Genomic DNA, 17,547 nt, shown 5'->3' on the forward strand with positions numbered 1-17,547 from the left:
AAATTAACACAACCTTGTAAAGCAGCTATACTCTAATTAAATAAGTATTCTAGGGAAATGGCAACCCACTCCAGTACTCTTGCCTGGAAAATCCCATGAATGGAGGAGCCTGGCAGACTTCAGTCCATGGGGTCACAAAGAGTTGGATACGAATGAGTGACTTCACTTCAAAGAGAGTTAAAAAAACTCAGTCCAGGTAACCCAAATAAATTTATTAGAAAATCTCAGATGCTTATGATATAACATTGCTTATGATATAACATTGCTTATGCATGACTTGCCCTTTTTTATATTTAAAAATTAAATAGACTGTAAATAAAACCAACATCCATAAATCTGCCTAGTTTTAGAAATGGACATTAACTAGTATCTTGGAACCCTACAAAAGTCACCAAAATCATATCCTCACTTTAACCTAAGAGTAGTCATTCCTCTGATTTTTGTATTAACAATTCCATTGGGGGTATTTTTTTTTATAGTTTTATCATGCATAACATACATGAATGTATGTACATGTGTTTAAAAGTATGTGTGTTTTTCCAGAAAATTTATTATATCATTTTAGGTCATGTTTTTGTGGTCCAGATAGTGTATGTAAAATCATCTTAGAGGAAAGTTTGGGTATTTTATGTAAGATTCTTCCTGCATAAGTCTCAAGACATACATTCTATATACAAAATTCTATCCTATGGGGTATAACTGTTTTGCAAAATCATGGGATATAAAGTACTCAAGATTAATTAATATGTGGAAATGGATACCAAAATGAAGTCTTTTTGCAACATGAAAACTATTCCTTTCTTTGCTGGTGCTACCTTAACACCTAGATTGAAAAGGAGTAGTACAGAATGTTACAGTCAAAAGACCACTCAGGAGTTCTAGGTTTGCTGGCAGAGTGCTTACCAGTGTATTCTCTGCCAGTGTGTCACTGGGAATAATAAAACTCTTTATTTTTCCCAAGAATTCTTTCTTTGAGACTACAGAGAGACTTAAAATATTGTCCTGAAATCATCTGCTCTCCATATACTGTTCCACACAATATCCTCACAGTTGGTCTTGCATCAAAAAATAAAGTTTTACATTAACATTAAAAGGATTTTATAATGGTTTGTATTGTCTTGAAAATATCTCAACACAATGTTTTTCAGCCTTTCTATGATCTACTATTATTTTCCAGTATATCTAGCCACCCTTCTGTCAATATTCTTTCTTCCCTGTATGCTTTTGTAAATGAATAATTTGGAATATTTGGAAGACAGAATTTTTCTCTTATAATACATTACCTATATTAATATGTTTTGTATTACTGTTTATGGATCATCTGAAAATTCTAATTTGTGTCATATTACTTGTACATGCTGCACTAGAGAGTTCCTAAACACACACAGTATGACATTGTATTAGTTTATTTTCTTTAACATAAAAAAGAAAAAAAGTCAATGGTTGTCTATAGGTTGAAGGTCAGTAAAAACTGCAAAGATTTTCCATTAAAAAAGAAAAGGGGGGAATGCTAAAAAAAAAAAATTATCATTTCATTTTATAAAATTTGGTACTCAAACTTTTGAAATTGTTGCCATAGGTTTCCCTGAACCCCAAGGTAATTTTAGAAACTTTAAAATCACACTTATTTCAATTGAAATGAACACTGTTTAAGAATTATAGAGCTAGGACTAGATGGGTTCATAGACTCACGTCATTTCTCAAGTTGAGGGCACAGCTTGACACTGGTAGAATAGATGTCATTAAGGAGTTTCTGGGGATTCCAAATTGAACATAAAGACCATAATACAAACTAGATCACAATCTGCATTTGGGCACAATGAGTACGATGGGGAAAGAACTGTCTTAATACTTTCAGTTCAGTTCAGTTCAGTTCAGTTCAGTTGCTCAGTCGTGTCAGACTCTTTGCGACCCCATGAATTGCAGCACGCCAGGCCTCGCTGTCCATCACCAACTCCCAGAGTTCACTCAAACTCATGTCCATCGAGTTGGTGATGCCATCCAGCCATCTCATCCTCTGTCATCCCCTTCTCCTCCTGCCCTCAATCCCTCCCAGCATCAGAGTCTTACTTTAGGATGATTTTATTGCCAGAGAAAGCCTATGGGCCAGGCTACCTAACTTCTGTTCAATTTCTATGTATCCGATTCCTGACCTATATTCAATGCCTCTGTACCAAATCCTCTGAAGATATGCTAGCTTATCTGATCCTACTTGTAATACCAGCAGCATTTGACAGAGTAGATTTGACTCTTTGCTGTATCATTTTCTCACTTATTTCCTTCTTATAATTCTTCTCAACTCTTTTGCTGGTTCCTTCTCCTGTACACAACACCCACTACCCCTGCCCACACACATACTTTTTAATGTTTCTTGGTTTTGCTCCTTTCTTTCTCCACACTCACACCCACATGATCTTACACAGTCTCACATCTGTCTTTAAGTCTCATCTGTATGCTGATGATTCTCCAATGTGTATCTCTAGCCAAATAATTCTCCTGCACTCCAAATATCTACTTAAGATCTCCACTTAGATGTCTAAAAGATGTCTCAAAATTAACATGTTTAAACTGAAATTCTGATCTTCCCAACCCAAACCCAATCTATCTGTTGCTCATTCTTCTAAGAAAACTCCTCTCATGCTTTAGGCAGGGTAAGGAAAAAAGTAACCATTTTGAAATACATCCAGATCATTCACTTCTTCTTAAAATAAAGGCCTGAGCTAAGAAAATCTATTTTGCTACAGCCCAGCCAATGTGGGTTTTACAGTCTAACGGATGTGGGAAGGGAATTACCAAACTCCAGTCCCCGATGACCATTCTATCTCACTAAAGAGATGTGAGGGAAAAAGCTGAGAAGCAAGATCATTAAAAGACTGAGACTTAATTACAGGATTATAGAATGCTTCAGCTCCCCAGAACTTCACCAACCATATCAAGGAGACTTATATATAATAGCAGAAGATTACAATGGAAAGAATGGCATTTATGACCCTATTTAAGTAGGGGTCTCTAGGGAAAGACAACAGGTGAAATAGTAAACTAGAACACTACATAAAATGTTAGTTTCTGACTCCTACAGGTACAGTAACCAACAAACACAGCCTAATTCCTATTTAAAAGCTCACACAAAGGACCTATTACCTCAATTTATTTTATCTTATACATCATGCTTAGCTTTCAACAAAAAATTCCAAGGTATGTTAAAAGCAAACAACAGTCTGCAGATACAAAGCAAGCATCAATACTAGACTCAGATATGGAAGAGATTTTGGAATTTTCAGATTGGCAAACTTGCCTGGAGAATCCCAGGGACGGTGGAGCCTGGTGGGCTGCCATCTATGGGGTTGCACAGAGTCGGGCACGACTGAAACAACTTAGTAGTAGTAGTAGTAGTAGTAATATACTAAGGGTTCTAATGGAAGAAAATACAAGAAAAGACAGCTAATGTAAGCAAAGAGATGGAAACTCTTGGAAATAACCACAAAGAAATGCTAGAAATTAAAAACACAGGAAAATAATTAAAGAATAACTTTGATGTGCTCATTAATAAACTATATATGGCTAATGAAAGAACCAGTGAGTCTGAAGACTTGTCAATAGAAACTTCCCAAACTGAAAAGAAAAAGAATGAAAAAACAACTGAGAATTTCGAAGACCAGTAGGACAACTCCAAAGGTGTAATACACACATCAGAGGAATGCTAGAAGGGAAAAAGGAGAGAAAAGGCACAATCATGACATTATAATGGCTGAGAATTTTCCAAAATTAATGAAGTTAGTAAACACAAAAAACTGACACCTAAACATATAATATTCAAACTACAGAAAATCAAAGAAAAGTGAAAACTTAAAGAAGCAAAAAGGAAAAACAAACAAACAAACCATTTTACCTTTGGAGGAAAGAAACTAAGAACTACACTGGACTTCTCTTCAGAAACCATGAAAGCAGAAAGATAGTAAAGACAACATTAAAGTCTTGAAAGAGGAAAAAAATACCAACCTAGAATTTTGTATGTGGAAAAATTAACCTTCAAAAGTCAAGGGTGGAAGAAGATGCTATCTCAAAAAATCTCTTTGGTTTAAGGATTATTTTGAGCTAAATGTACTTCAAAAGTAGCAGATTCAAGAACATGCTGATCTCCCCTTTCTTCCTGAAAACAAGAGATAAAAACTGCATGCTAAAGATGTTCTCCATACCAGAAGAAAGAAAACATTTTAACAGGGAGTCAAAGCCAAGATAATTCGGGACAAACAGACTTTGTCAAAAGAATTTTTATCTTCCTTTAGCCTTTCCTTATAGTTTACTTTTCCACAAAAGTCTCAGTTGTTCAACCCAATTTAAAGCTGCAGGTTTCACCATTTCTTTGGGTCTTCATTTTCTTATGGGGGCTCCCACGTCAAACTTACGAAAATTTATATGTTTTTCTCCTGTTAATCTTAAGATCAGTTTAATTCTCAGGTCCAGCCAAAAACCTCTAAGAGGGTAAAGGTGAAATTTTACCTTCCCTACAAAAGTGAAGGACAGATAAATACTTTATCAGACAAACAAAAATGATAAACTATGTCAACAGTAGACTTGACTTGCAAGGAATATAAAAGAAGTTCTTCAGAGAAAAGAAAATTACATGACAGAAACTCAGATCTACATGAAGAAAGAAGCGCATTAGAGAAGAAATAAATGAAAGCAACATAAAATGTTTTATTTTTCTTATTTTTAATTGATAGAACAGATAACAGTTTGTTCAAAATAAAAACTGCAGAAACATATTGGATGATTACAGCACACTGATAATGAAATAAATGACAGCACTGTATAAAGGGACAAGAAAGAGTAAGTGGGCATACTCTGTTACACGTTACCTGCACTTGTCATGAAATGGTTAGTGTTAGTTGAAAGTAGACTTAGATTATACATGCACATTTCAAATTCTAAGGTAATGACTAAAAATATTTTTGAAGGAAAGCTGATATGCTGAGGAAGAAAGAAAACGGAATCATGTAAAAGGCTCAATTAAAACTACAGTAGGCAGAAAAAGAATGGAATAACACATCTAGTTTTTTTGGATGGGGCCAAAGATAGATATTAGAAAAGATGGGGCCACAACATCAGTCTTTGAGGATGGGGAGAAATTACAAGCCAAGATAGGATAGGAGAAGGAACATCCTAAGAAAACCACAATTATAGATAAAGATGCAGGATAAAACGATATGGTCAGTGATCAACATGTAATCAGTCTCAGGATTTTAGATGAGAGCAGGGAGTTTGGAGAAGAGACCTGTTGAAATTAAGACTATGTCTGAAGATGGATCTGTCCCTTGAATATTTAAGATTAATAATGACCAAATGAAATAGAATTTTGGCAGATTAATTTGACAGTACGTTTGGAAGAGAAGCTGAAATCGATCATTTGTCTATCTCTACTAAGTGCCGTGAAGCCCACAGATAATCACTATACTGACAACTCACTCCATCTAATTGCTATTGCATCAACTTCAAATTTTATATATTTTACTATTTTGTTAGATAATACATTAAAACAAAATCCATGTTATTGTTTATAATATTCTCTTTACTCTTGCATGTTTTAAGTTCTCCACTGTTGTTCAGTCACTTAGTCGTGTCCAACTCTTTGTGACCTCATGGACTGCAGCACAACAAGCTTCTCTGTCCTTTGCTATTTCCTGGAGTTTGCTCAAATTCATGTTCATTGTGTCAATGATGCCATGCAAGCACCTCACCATGAAGGGATGGGACCAGATGCCATGATCTTCGTTTTTTGAATGTTGAGTTTTAAGCCAGCTTTTTCACTCTCCTCTTTCACTTTCATCACTTCAGATCATCTTCACTTTCTGCCATTTCTGCCACGTTCTGTGTATTTGAGGTTATTAATATTTCTCTTGGCAATCTTGATTCTAGATTGTGCTTCATCCAGCCCAGCATTTCACATGATGTACTCTGCATATAAGCAGGGTAACAATATACAGCCTTGACGTACTCCAGTTTAGAATAAGTCTACTGTTCCATGCCCGGTTCTAACTGTTGCTTCTTGACCTGCATACAGATTTCACAGGAGGCAGGTAAGGTGGACTGGTATTCCCATCTCTTGAAGAACTTTCCACAGTTTGTTGTGATCTACACAGTCAAATTAGATCTACGCACTAAGCACAGGGGGCTGTGACAGGCACACTAAGCATGGCCGAGAGGAGCTACCCCACGTCCGAGGCAGGGGCAGCGGCCAAGAGTGCCAGGCTGCGACAGCGAGGGAACAGCCGAGAGGAGCTACCCCGCATCCGAGGTCAGGGGCAGTGGCCTGGAGGATCAACCCCACGTCCAAGGAGCAGTGGCTGCCCGGGCACAGGAGGGCCTAGAGGAGCCATCCCACGTTGAAGGTCAGGAAGAGCAGTGGTGAGGAGATACACCTCATCCAAAGTAAGGAGCAGCAGCTGTGCTTTGCTGGAGCAGCCTTGAAGAGATACCCCACGCCCAAGGTAAGAGAAACCCAAGTAAGATGGCAGGTGTTGCAAGAAAGCATCAGAGGGCAGACACACTGAAACCATACTCACAGGAAACTACTCAATCCAATCACACTAGGACCACAGCCTTGTCTAACTCAATGAAACCAAGCCATGCCCTGTGGGGCCACCCAAGATGAGTGGGTCATGGTGGAGAGGTCTGACAGAATGTGGTCCACTGCAGAAGAGAATGGCAAACCACTTTAGTATTCTTGCCTTGAGACCCAATGAACAGTACGAAAAGGCAAAATGATAGGATACTGAAAGAGGAACTCCCCAGGTCAGTAGGTGCACAATATGCTACTGGAGATCAGTGGAGAAATAACTCCAGAAAGACTGAAGGGATGGAGCCAAAGCAAAGACAAACCCAGCTGTGGATGTGACTGGTGATAGAAGCACGGTCTGATGCTGTAAAGAGCAATATTGCATACAAATCTGGAATGTCAGGTCCATGAATCAAGGCAAATTGGAAGTGGTCAAACAAGAGATGGCAAGAGTGAATGTCGACATTCTAGGAATCAGTGAACTAAATGGACTGGAATGCGTGAATTTAACTCAGATGACCATTATATCTACTACTGCGGGCAGGAATCCCTCAGAAGAAATGGATTAGCCATCATGGTCAACAAAAGAGTCTGAAATGCAGTTGCTGCTGCTGCTAAGTCGCTTCAGTCGTGTCCAACTCTGTGTGACCCCATAGACGGCAGGCCACCAGGCTCCCCCATCCCTGGGATTCTCCAGGCAAGAACACTGGAGTGGGTTGCCATTTCCTTCTCCAATGCATGAAAGTGAAAAGTGAAAGTGAAAAGTGAAAGTGAAGTCGCTCAGTCGTGTCAGACTCTTCGCAACCCCATGGGCTGCAGCCTTCCAGGCTCCTCCGTCCATGGGATTTTCCAGGCAAGAGTACTGGAGTGGGGTGTCATTGCCACTTGGATGCAATCTCAAGAATGACAGAATGATCTCTGTTCGTCTCCAAGCAAACCATTCAATATCACGGTAATCCAAGTCTGTGCCCCAACCAGTAATGCTGAAGAAGCTGAAGTTGAACGGTTCTATGAAGACCTACAAGACCTTTTAGAACTAACACCAAAAAAGATGTACTTTTCATTATAGGGGACTGGAATGAAAACGTAGGACATCAAGAAACACCTGGAGTAACAGGCAAATTTGGCCTTGGAATGTGGAATGAAGCAGGGCAAAGACTAATAGAGTTTTGCCAAGAAAATGTACTGGTCATAGCAAATACCCTCTTCCAACAACATAAGAGAAAACTCTACACATGGACATCACCAGATGGTCAACACCAAAATCAGATTGATTATATTCTTTGCAGCCAAAGACAGAGAAGCTTTACACAGTCAGCAAAAACAGGACCAGGAGCTGACTGTGGCTCAGATCATGAACTCCTTATTACCAAATTCAGACTCAAATTGAAAAAAGTAGGGAAAACCACTAGATCATTCAGGTATGACCTAAATCAAATCCCTTATGATAATACAGTGGAAGTGAGAAATAGATTTAAAAGCCTAGATCTGATAGATATATTGCGTGATGAACTATGGAATGAGGTTCGTGACATTGTACAGGAGACAGGGATCAAGACCATCCCCATGGAAAAGAAATGCAAAAAAGCAAAATGTCCATCTGGGGAGGCCTTACAAATAGCTGTGAAAAGAAGAGAAGCGAAAAGCAAAGGAGAAAAGGATAGATATAAGCATCTGAAAGCAGAGTTCCAAAGAAAAGCAAGAAGAGATAAGAAAGCCTTCTTCAGTGATCAATGCAAAGAAATAGAGGAAAACAACACAATGGGAAAGACTAGAGATCTCTTCAAGAAAATTAGAGATACCAAGGGAACATTTCATGGAAAGATGGGCTAGGTAAAGGACAGAAATGGTATGGCCCTAACAGAAGCAGAAGATATTAAGAAGAGGTGGCAAGAACACACAGAAGAACTCTACAAAAGAGATCTTCACGACCCGGTTAATCACAATGGTGTGATCACTCATCTATAGCCAGACATCCTGGAATGTGAAGTCAAGTGGGCCTTAGAAAGCATCACTATGAACAAAGCTAGTGGAGGTGATGGAATTCCAGTTGAGCTATTTCAAATCCTGAAAGATGATGCTGTGAAAGTGCTGTGCTCAATGTGCCAGCAAATTTGGAAAACTCAGCAGTGGCCACAGGACTGGAAAATGTCAGTTTTCATTCCAATCCCAAAGGAAGGCAATGCCAAAGAATGCTCAAGCTACCGCACAATTGCACTCATCTCACGTGCTAATAAAGTAATGATCAAAATTCTCCAAGCCAGACTTCAGCAATACTTGAACCGTGAACTTCCAGATGGTCAAGCTGGTTTTAGAAAAGGCAGAGGAACCAGAGATCAAATTGCCAACACTTGCTGGATCATGGAAAAAGCAAGAGAGTTCCAGAAAAACATCTATTTCTGCTTTATTGACTATGCCAAAGCCTTTGACTGTGTGGATCACAATAAACTGTGGAAAATTCTGAGAGAGATGGGAATACCAGATCACCTGACCTGCCTCTTGAGAAATCTGTATGCAGGTCAGGAGGCAGTAGTTAGAACTGGACATGGAACAACAGACTGGTTTCAAATAGGAAAAGGAGTACGTCAAGGCTGTATATTGTCACCCTGCTTATTTAACTTCTATGCAGAGTACATCATGAGAAATGCTGGGCTGGAAGAAACACAAGCTGGAATCAAGATTGCTGGGAGAAATATCAATAACCTCAGATATGCAGATGACACCACCCTTATGGCAGAAAGTGAAGAGGAACTAAAAAGCCTCTTGATGAAAGTGAAAGAGGAGAGTGAAAAAGTTGGCTTAAATCTCAACATTCAGAAAACGAAGATCATGGCATCTGGTCCCATCACTTCATGGGAAATAGATGGGGAAACAGTGGAAACAGTGTCAGACTTTATTTTGGGGGGCTCCGAAATCACTGCAGGTGGTGACTGCAGCCATGAAATTGAAAGACACTTACTCCTTGGAAGAAAAGTTATGACCAACCTAGATAGCATATTCAAAAGCAGAGACATTATTTGCCGACTAAGGTCTGTCTAGTCAAGGCTATGGTTTTTCCTGTGGTCATGTATGGATGTGAGAGTTGGACTGTGAAGAAGGCTGAGCGCTGAAGAATTGATGCTTTTGAACTGTGGTGTTGGAGAAGACTCTTGAGAGTCCCTTGGACTACAAGGAGATCCAACTAGTCCATTCTGAAGAAGATCAACCCTGGGATTTCTTTGGAAAGAATGAAGCTAAAGCTGAAACTCCAGTACTTTGGCCACCTCATGTGAAGTGTTGATTCATTGGAAAAGACTCTGATGCTGGGAGGGATTGGGGGCAGGAAGAGAAGGGGACGACAGAGGATGAGATGACTGGATGGCATCACTGACTCGATGGACATGAATCTAACCAAACTCCATAAGTTGGTGATGGACAGGGAGACCTGGTGTACTGCGATTCATGGGGTCACAAAGAGTCGGACACGACTGAGCGACTGAACTGAACTGACACAGTCAAAGGCTTTGGCATAATCAATTAAGCAGAAGTAGATATTCTTCTGGAATTCCCTTGGTTTTTCTATGATCCAACAGATGTTGGCAATTTGATCTCTGGTTCTTCTGCCTTTTCTAAATCCAGCTTATACATCTGGAAATTCTCAGTTCATGTATTGCTGAAGCCTAACTAGAAGGATTTTGAGCATTGTCTTGGTAGCATGTGAAATGAGTGCAATTGTATGGTAGCTTGAGCATACTTTGGCATTGTCCTTCTTTGGGATTGGAATAAAAACTGACCTTTTTCAATCCTGTGCCTCTTGCTGAGTTTTCCAAATTTGCTGACATATTGAGTGCAACACTTTAACAGCATCATCTTTTAGGATTTTAAAAGTTCTCCATAGCCAAAATTAAAATAAAAACATATATTTTTAAGTTTCCTAGAATTTGGATATGACGTACTTAAGTTTTCAAACTGAAATATTTTCATGACAAATTTTATCATATAAGTATGTGTCCAAGAGAAAGATATATCAACATTTCTGCTGTTTTTCTTACAAATAGATGGTTATATACTGTTGCAAAATATTTTTTAAAAAATAAGAGGGGAGATATCACATTAGAATCTTTATTAGCTTTAGACTACCAGTGCTTACATTTGGTATATATGATGCCTGTGTGTGTGTGTGTGTGTGTGTGTGTGTGTATTACATATCTTTAAACAAGCATTTTTAACTTATAACTGGAAAAATGTAATACTCTCTGTCACCACCAAAAATGAAAATGGTTTCAGTGAGGGAGCTAAACTAGAAAATTTCCCAAAAATTTATCTTCACAAAAAACTGATAAAGAGATAAGAAGGCACCAATTCAGAGCATGAGAGGCATTCCTGAAAGTGTTTCTTACAAATTTTCCAGTTTCAAATTAATCTGAAGTAAAAACAATATATATTCACACAACCTTAATTAACACTTTCCAAATTTTCTTCCTGTGTAAACATGAATTATTGGGTATATTTCTGGTTTTCCAAAGGGAGCTATTAAGAAAAAAGTTTCCATTCCATTTTCTCTAAAAAAGGTAGCATTGGTTTCCTCCCTCTGCTTCTGAGTCATTTCATTAAATTCTGTCTTTCTGCCTATTCTTTTCAGGGAAAGTCCCTTTTACAGTTAGGGCTAATGTTAATCATAATGTGATGCGTTTCTGCATTTCCCATTGCAACAACTCTTTTACCTAAGTATGAATTTGAGGGACCCCACTAAAAATTATCTTTAAAGAGAAAATAAAGGTATATATTTAAGCTTGATTAATATTAGGCAATATGTGACTCCTTGGACAGCTAACATTCTGGAATACTCTTGGTCTCAACTCAGCATTCAAGGGCCCATCCTTTGCAATTAGACATGATTTAGCAGTACATGGTTAGAAATCTACTGAGACAATCTTTTTCAAGTCTGGAAGGCAAGATGGTTGCTTTGACACATTTTTATCTCAACAAATTTTGTAAATTTTAGCCTGCAGCTTTTCTCGATTTTTAGTTTCTCCTATATTATGATGATTAAATAGTCCACGTATTTTGGGGAAATTTTCACTTTCTAAGTTTGATTTTTTTGTTGTTGTTATTTACTTTAAGACTACACTTATGTTTCTCTAAAGTCCTTTCATAAATTTTGTCTCCAACTCTCATTTATTCAGTGAATTAGTTACATTTCTGCATCATAGCTTATTCTTTATTATGCAATGATTATTAGATGTGCTAATAATTTCCAAGCTTGCCTCATTATAGACATTCAAACTAAAATTTGATATTTATCATTTATCTATTGATCTCAGTTTCCTTTATATTCTGTGACTTAACTTTTTCCCATTTATTCAGTTTCATTTCAACTTTAGAGAAGCTATAAAATGAATTTCCATTTTGTTGGGTGTCCTCCTCTGGTTCTACTGTTTATATTTACAAACAGATATAGTTCATTTTGGATCACTCTCCAATATTTGTAGCAGGAAAAATATCATCATGACTGCCCTTGAGAAATCTTGCATTTGATACGGCTTTATCTTGTAACACTACTCTGTCTTTTACATTTTCATTTAGCTCATAAAAGCTAAGAAAAGTGAAGAGCCATTTTCTTATATTTAATTATACAATTAACATATTTTTCATTTGATATGTCAACTTGCCTGGCCTGTTGTAGCCAGTTATTTAATCAAACACTGATCTAGCTGTTGTCATGAAGGTATTTTGTAGATGTGGTTGTCATCCAAATCACTTGACTTTAAGTAAAGGATGTTGCTCTCAATATGTGGATGAGCCTCATCCAATCAGCTGAAGGTCTAAAAAGCAAAAACAAAGGTTTCCCAGAAAAAAAACTCTGCCTCAAGAATGCAGTATAAACTTCTGCCTATGTTTCCTGCTTGCCAGCCTGTCTGATTGACATAGAACTTATTAGCCACTGCCCTTCACCCCATAATTACATTAGCCAAGATCTTAAAATTAATTAAATATTTAAATAGCATATAACTATGCATATACATATAATTACATATAATATATAATATTGATTTATATAAAATTGTATACTGTTTCTCTGGAGAAACCTAACTGATAAAATATTAATTATTGGTAGTTTAAGAATAAATAAACATGTATATATATATATATATATATATATATATACACACACACACACACACACACAAACAGTAAAAACTGTACTTTCCTCTGCTTGCTGTTTGATGTTTATATTAGTAGTAAGATTTCTGCCTAAAGGAGGAAAAAACATCACTAATAAAAGCTGAACTTGTTATATGACTATGTGTGCATACTGAATCGCTTCAGTCATATCGAACTCTTTGCCACCCTGTGGGCTGTAGCCCACCAGACTACTCTATCCATTGGATTTCCCAGGCAAGAATACTTGAGTGGGTTGCCATTTCCTCTTCCAGGGGATCTTCCTCACCCAGGGATTGAACCCATGCTTCTTGAAGCTCCTGAATTGCACGCAGATTCTTTACTGCTGAGCCACCTGGGAAGCCTGTTATATAACTATAAAAGGAGAATGAATATTCACTTCATGGCACCAAAGATAGTATCATTTATAGTTATATAACTGATATATAACTGACACTAACTTTGGTGCCATGAAGTGAATATTCATTCTCCTTAGCTATTAAGTTCATAAATATGTCATTGCAACAAATCAAATCTAGATATGGCAGGTGAGAAAATCCTCTTCTACCTAAACAGGATCTTTGTACTCTACAATATACATAGACAGAAAAAATTGTTTTAGTTGCTTCATTCATTCATTCATTCATTCAAGTATTTAATTTATTGAATAATAAACATTTACTTTATTGGGGCTTTCCTGGTAGCTCAATGGTAAAGAATCTGCCTGCCAATGCAGGAGATGCACGAAATGTGGGTTCGATCCCTGGGTTGGGAAGATCCACTGAAGGAGGAAATGGCAACCCACTCCAGTATTCTTGCCTGGGAAATCTCATGGACAGAGGAGCCTGGTGAGCTACAGTCATGGGGTCGAAAAAGTTGGACACGACATAGCAATGAAATAACTATCTCCAGCATCGAGAAGATAAATACATAAGAAATTGACTAAGAAAGTTTCAAAAATTACTAAAAATTAAAAGACATTTACTCCTTGGAAGAAAAATTATAACCAACCTAGACAGCATATCAAAAAGCAGAGAAAGCTTTGTTCACAAAGATCCATCTAGTCAAGGCTATCATTTTTCCAGTGGTCATGTATGGATGTGAGAGTTGGGCGGTGAAGAAGGCTGAGCACTGCAGAATTGATGCTTTTGAACTGTGGTGTTGGAGAAAACTTTTGAGAGTCCCTTGGACTACAAGGAGATCCAACCAGTCCATCCTAAAGGAGATCAGTCTTGGGTGTTCATTGGAGGGATTGATGTTGAAGCTGAAACTCCAATTCTTTGGCCACCTGATACGGAGAGCTGACTCATTTGAAAAGACCCTGATGCTGGGAAAGATTGAGGGCAGGAAGAGAAGGGGACGACAGAGGATGAGATGGTTGGATGGCATCACCAACACAATGGACATGGGTTTGGGTGGACTCCAGGAGTTGGTGATGGACAGGCAGGCCTGGCATGCTGTGGTTCATGGGGTCACAAAGAGTTGGACACGACTGAGCAACTGAACTTAACTGAACTGAGTGTTGTGTTTAAAATATTGTTTATAAATTACACTTAGCATTTAGCAATATTAGCAACCAGTCTTTTCAGGGTAATATTAGACCCAGGGAAAATTCTGGGCTAGGACCAATTTAAGTAAGTAGTGATGCTTATGGGTAAAATATATTGCTTTCCAACTCTTTCTTCCCTCCAATGTATCACAGGGTAAAAAGGAGGAAAAGAAAGAAAAAAGACAAGTTTCAATGAATGTAAAAGATGTCTGCAATCCTTGAACTAGACAAAGATTGAACTCAGATGGAATAATGGTCAATGATTTCGTAGAACAGAAAAAGGAAAGCCTATGTACCTAAGGTTTTTCCAGTAGTCATGAATGGATGTGAGAACTGGACTATAAAGAAAGCTGAGCGCTGAAGAATTGATGCTTTTGACCTGTGGGTGTTGGAGAAGACTCTTGAGAGTCCCTTGGACTGCAAGGAGATCCAAACAGCCCATCCTAAAGGAGATCAGTCCTGGGTGTTCATTGGAAGGACTGATCTTGAAGCTGATGTGAAGAGCTGACTCATTTGTAAAGATCCTGATGGTGGGAAAGATTGAGGGCAGGAGGAGAAGGGGACGACAGAGGATGAGATGGTTGGATGGCATCACCGACTTGATAGACATGGGTTTGGGTGAACACTGGGAGTTGGTGATGGACAGGGAGGCCTGGCGTGCTACGTTTCATGGAGTCGCAAAGAGTCGGACACGACCGAGCGACTGAACTGAACTGAACTGAACTGAACTCCTCGGAAGGAAAGTTATGACCAAGCTGGACAGCATATTAAAAAGCAGAGAAATTACCTTGTCAACAAAGGTCTGTCTAGTCAAGGCTATGGTTTTTCCAGTAATCATGTATGGATGTGAGAGTTGGACTATAAAGAAAGCTGAGCGTGGAAGAGTTGATACTTGAACATGAGTTGGACATGAGTTTGAGTTTACTCCGGGAGTTGGTGATGGACAGGGAGGCCTGGTGTGCTGCAGTCCATGGGGTCGCAAAGAGTCGGACACTGAGTGACTGAAATGAACTGACGTACCTAAAGAGTAGACTCCAATGAAAAGTCAACCTTTTTGGCCCCACATGACACTCCAAAGGCTTTTGAATTGATGGCATGCTGCTGATGCTACTAAGTCGCTTCAGTTGTGTCTGACTGTGTCCGACCCCATAGACAACAGCCCACCAGGCTCCCCGTCCCTGGGATTCTCCAGGCAAGAACACTGGAGTGGGTTGCCATTTCCTTCTCCAATGCATGAAAGTGAAAAGTGAAAGTGAAATCGCTCAGTCGTGTCCAACTCTTCGCAACCCCGTGGACTGCAGCCGACCAGGCTCCTCCGCCCATGGGATTTTCCAGGCAAGAGTACTGGAGTGGTGTGCCATTGCCTTCTCTGGAATTGATGGTTAAGGCCCCTCTGAAGGTGGAGAAGGTAGAGAACAAAAGAAGGGGATTATGTGAAGGTTTGAAGCGTGATTAAATCCAGATCTTCAATTCTAATTTGGGGAAGATAGCTGACAACCCCTCCAACCTCTCTTACTGCAATAAACAATACAGGGTCCCAGAATCTGGAAAGTGAGCATAGGTAAGCAGAGAAATGTGGGACTGAAAGCAAAAAAGAGAAGTCTAAATCTATGAGAGAACTAATCAGCGACTTCCCCACTCAGTTACAATAATTTCATAACCCCCACACGGTATCAAGAACGTTCTTTTCAGATGAAACTGAACAAGTCGTCCTGGAGGAAAGTCTCACAGGATCTGAATTTAGGGAATTCTCCAATGAAAAAGCCAAAAAAAAAAAAATTAAACTTTAAATTCAAAGCAAAGAGCTTGTATATAAACAGTACCTCACTTGTAAATTAAATTAAAATTTTATCTCACGTGCAAATAGGAACAAATGGCAAATAATTACTAAGCATTTGAGAAAAAACATTTAACAAGAATGACAGACTAAAACTAAAAAAAGACTGAAAGAGGCAGATAAAATGCAAGGAAATGCAGAAAACTTTAAGAAATAGTATATTCTCAGTGAGATAAGTATTGCCTCCTTAAAACAAGAATATGGTAACAGTTTAAAAATGATGTAAGAAATAACTCTTAGAAATTAAAAATATGACAGCTGAGATTAAAAATTCATTAAAACAGTTGGAATTGTGGTTAAGAAATTTTCCCTGAAGGTAAACGAAAGACAAATAAAGAAACAAAGAAAATAGTTCTACATCAGTATGGGAGTTTCAACATGAGATTAGAAGTTATAGAATGAAAAAAGAGAACAAATAGTTGAAAGGCAATTACCAGAGAATTTATCTTAGAAATGAAGCACTTGAATTTCCAACTTGAAAACTTCCTTCACGATGAAAGAACAGACCTACCACAAAGTCTATTACTGTGCAGTTTCTGAATACTACGGATAATCTCTCAAAGGTAAAACTGGAAGGTAGGTAATGAGGGAGCAAAGCTTTCAAAATTCTGAGAAGTAGTTTTCAACTGGGAATTCTAGAAATAATCAAACTATCCATCTTATCTGAGTGTAAAATAAAGATATTTTCAAACAAGCAAGTCTTGTAGTCAACTAATTAATATCCTCTGCACCTTTCTTAGGAAACAAGTAGAGTATGAGTTCTACAAAACTAAAGAAAACCAGAAAAGAATGTTATTTGAGTTCAGAAATTGCTAGTAAACACAGAAGCAATTTGAAGATAACCACCAGGATGGTGTTAAATCAAAGTTCCAGTAAAACACTGTTATGGACTAAATGTTTGTGTCCCCCAGTATTCATATGTTGAAACCGACTCCCAATGTAGGGATACAGAAGGTGGCACCTTTGGGAGGTGATTAGAATTAAAGTCATAAGGATAGATAAAATCATGGAGCCCTCATAAATGAGATTAGAGCTCTTATGAAAGTCACCAGAGGGTTTTCCTAGGTGGTGCAGTGATAAAGAACCCACCCTCAATGCAGGAAATAGGAGACGTGGGTTTGATCCCTGGGTCGGGAAGATGCCCTGGAGGAGGAAATGGTAACCCACTCCAGTATCCTTACCTAGAAAATACCATGGACAGAGGAGCCTGGCTGGCTACAGTCCATGGGGTCGCAAAGAGACACGACCAAGCAACCGAAGCTGCAAAAGTCGCTAGAGGGAGACTTCCACCAGGGTCCACTGGTTAAGACTCTGTGCTTCCACTGTAAGGGGCATGGATTCGATCCCTGGTGAGGCAAGTTCCACATGCCACGTGGTGCAGCCAAAAAGAAAATAAAAGAAATGTCACCAGAGAGTTTACTTTCCCTCTCTGCTCTGAACTGTGTGAGGATACTGTAAGTATGC

The 17,547-nt window shown here is 38.6% G+C and overlaps 1 protein-coding gene across 1 annotated transcript in view; it reads right to left on the reverse strand.

Moving 5' to 3' along the window:
- Positions 1–17,547, reverse strand: part of THEMIS (thymocyte selection associated) — a 207,019-nt gene that overhangs the window by 121,796 nt on the left and 67,676 nt on the right. The gene's annotated exons all lie outside the window — the stretch shown is intronic.

The sequence above is a fragment of the Capra hircus genome, chromosome 9 (assembly GCF_001704415.2).
Source record: "Capra hircus breed San Clemente chromosome 9, ASM170441v1, whole genome shotgun sequence".
In the NCBI taxonomy this organism is placed as follows: Eukaryota; Metazoa; Chordata; class Mammalia; order Artiodactyla; family Bovidae; genus Capra; species Capra hircus.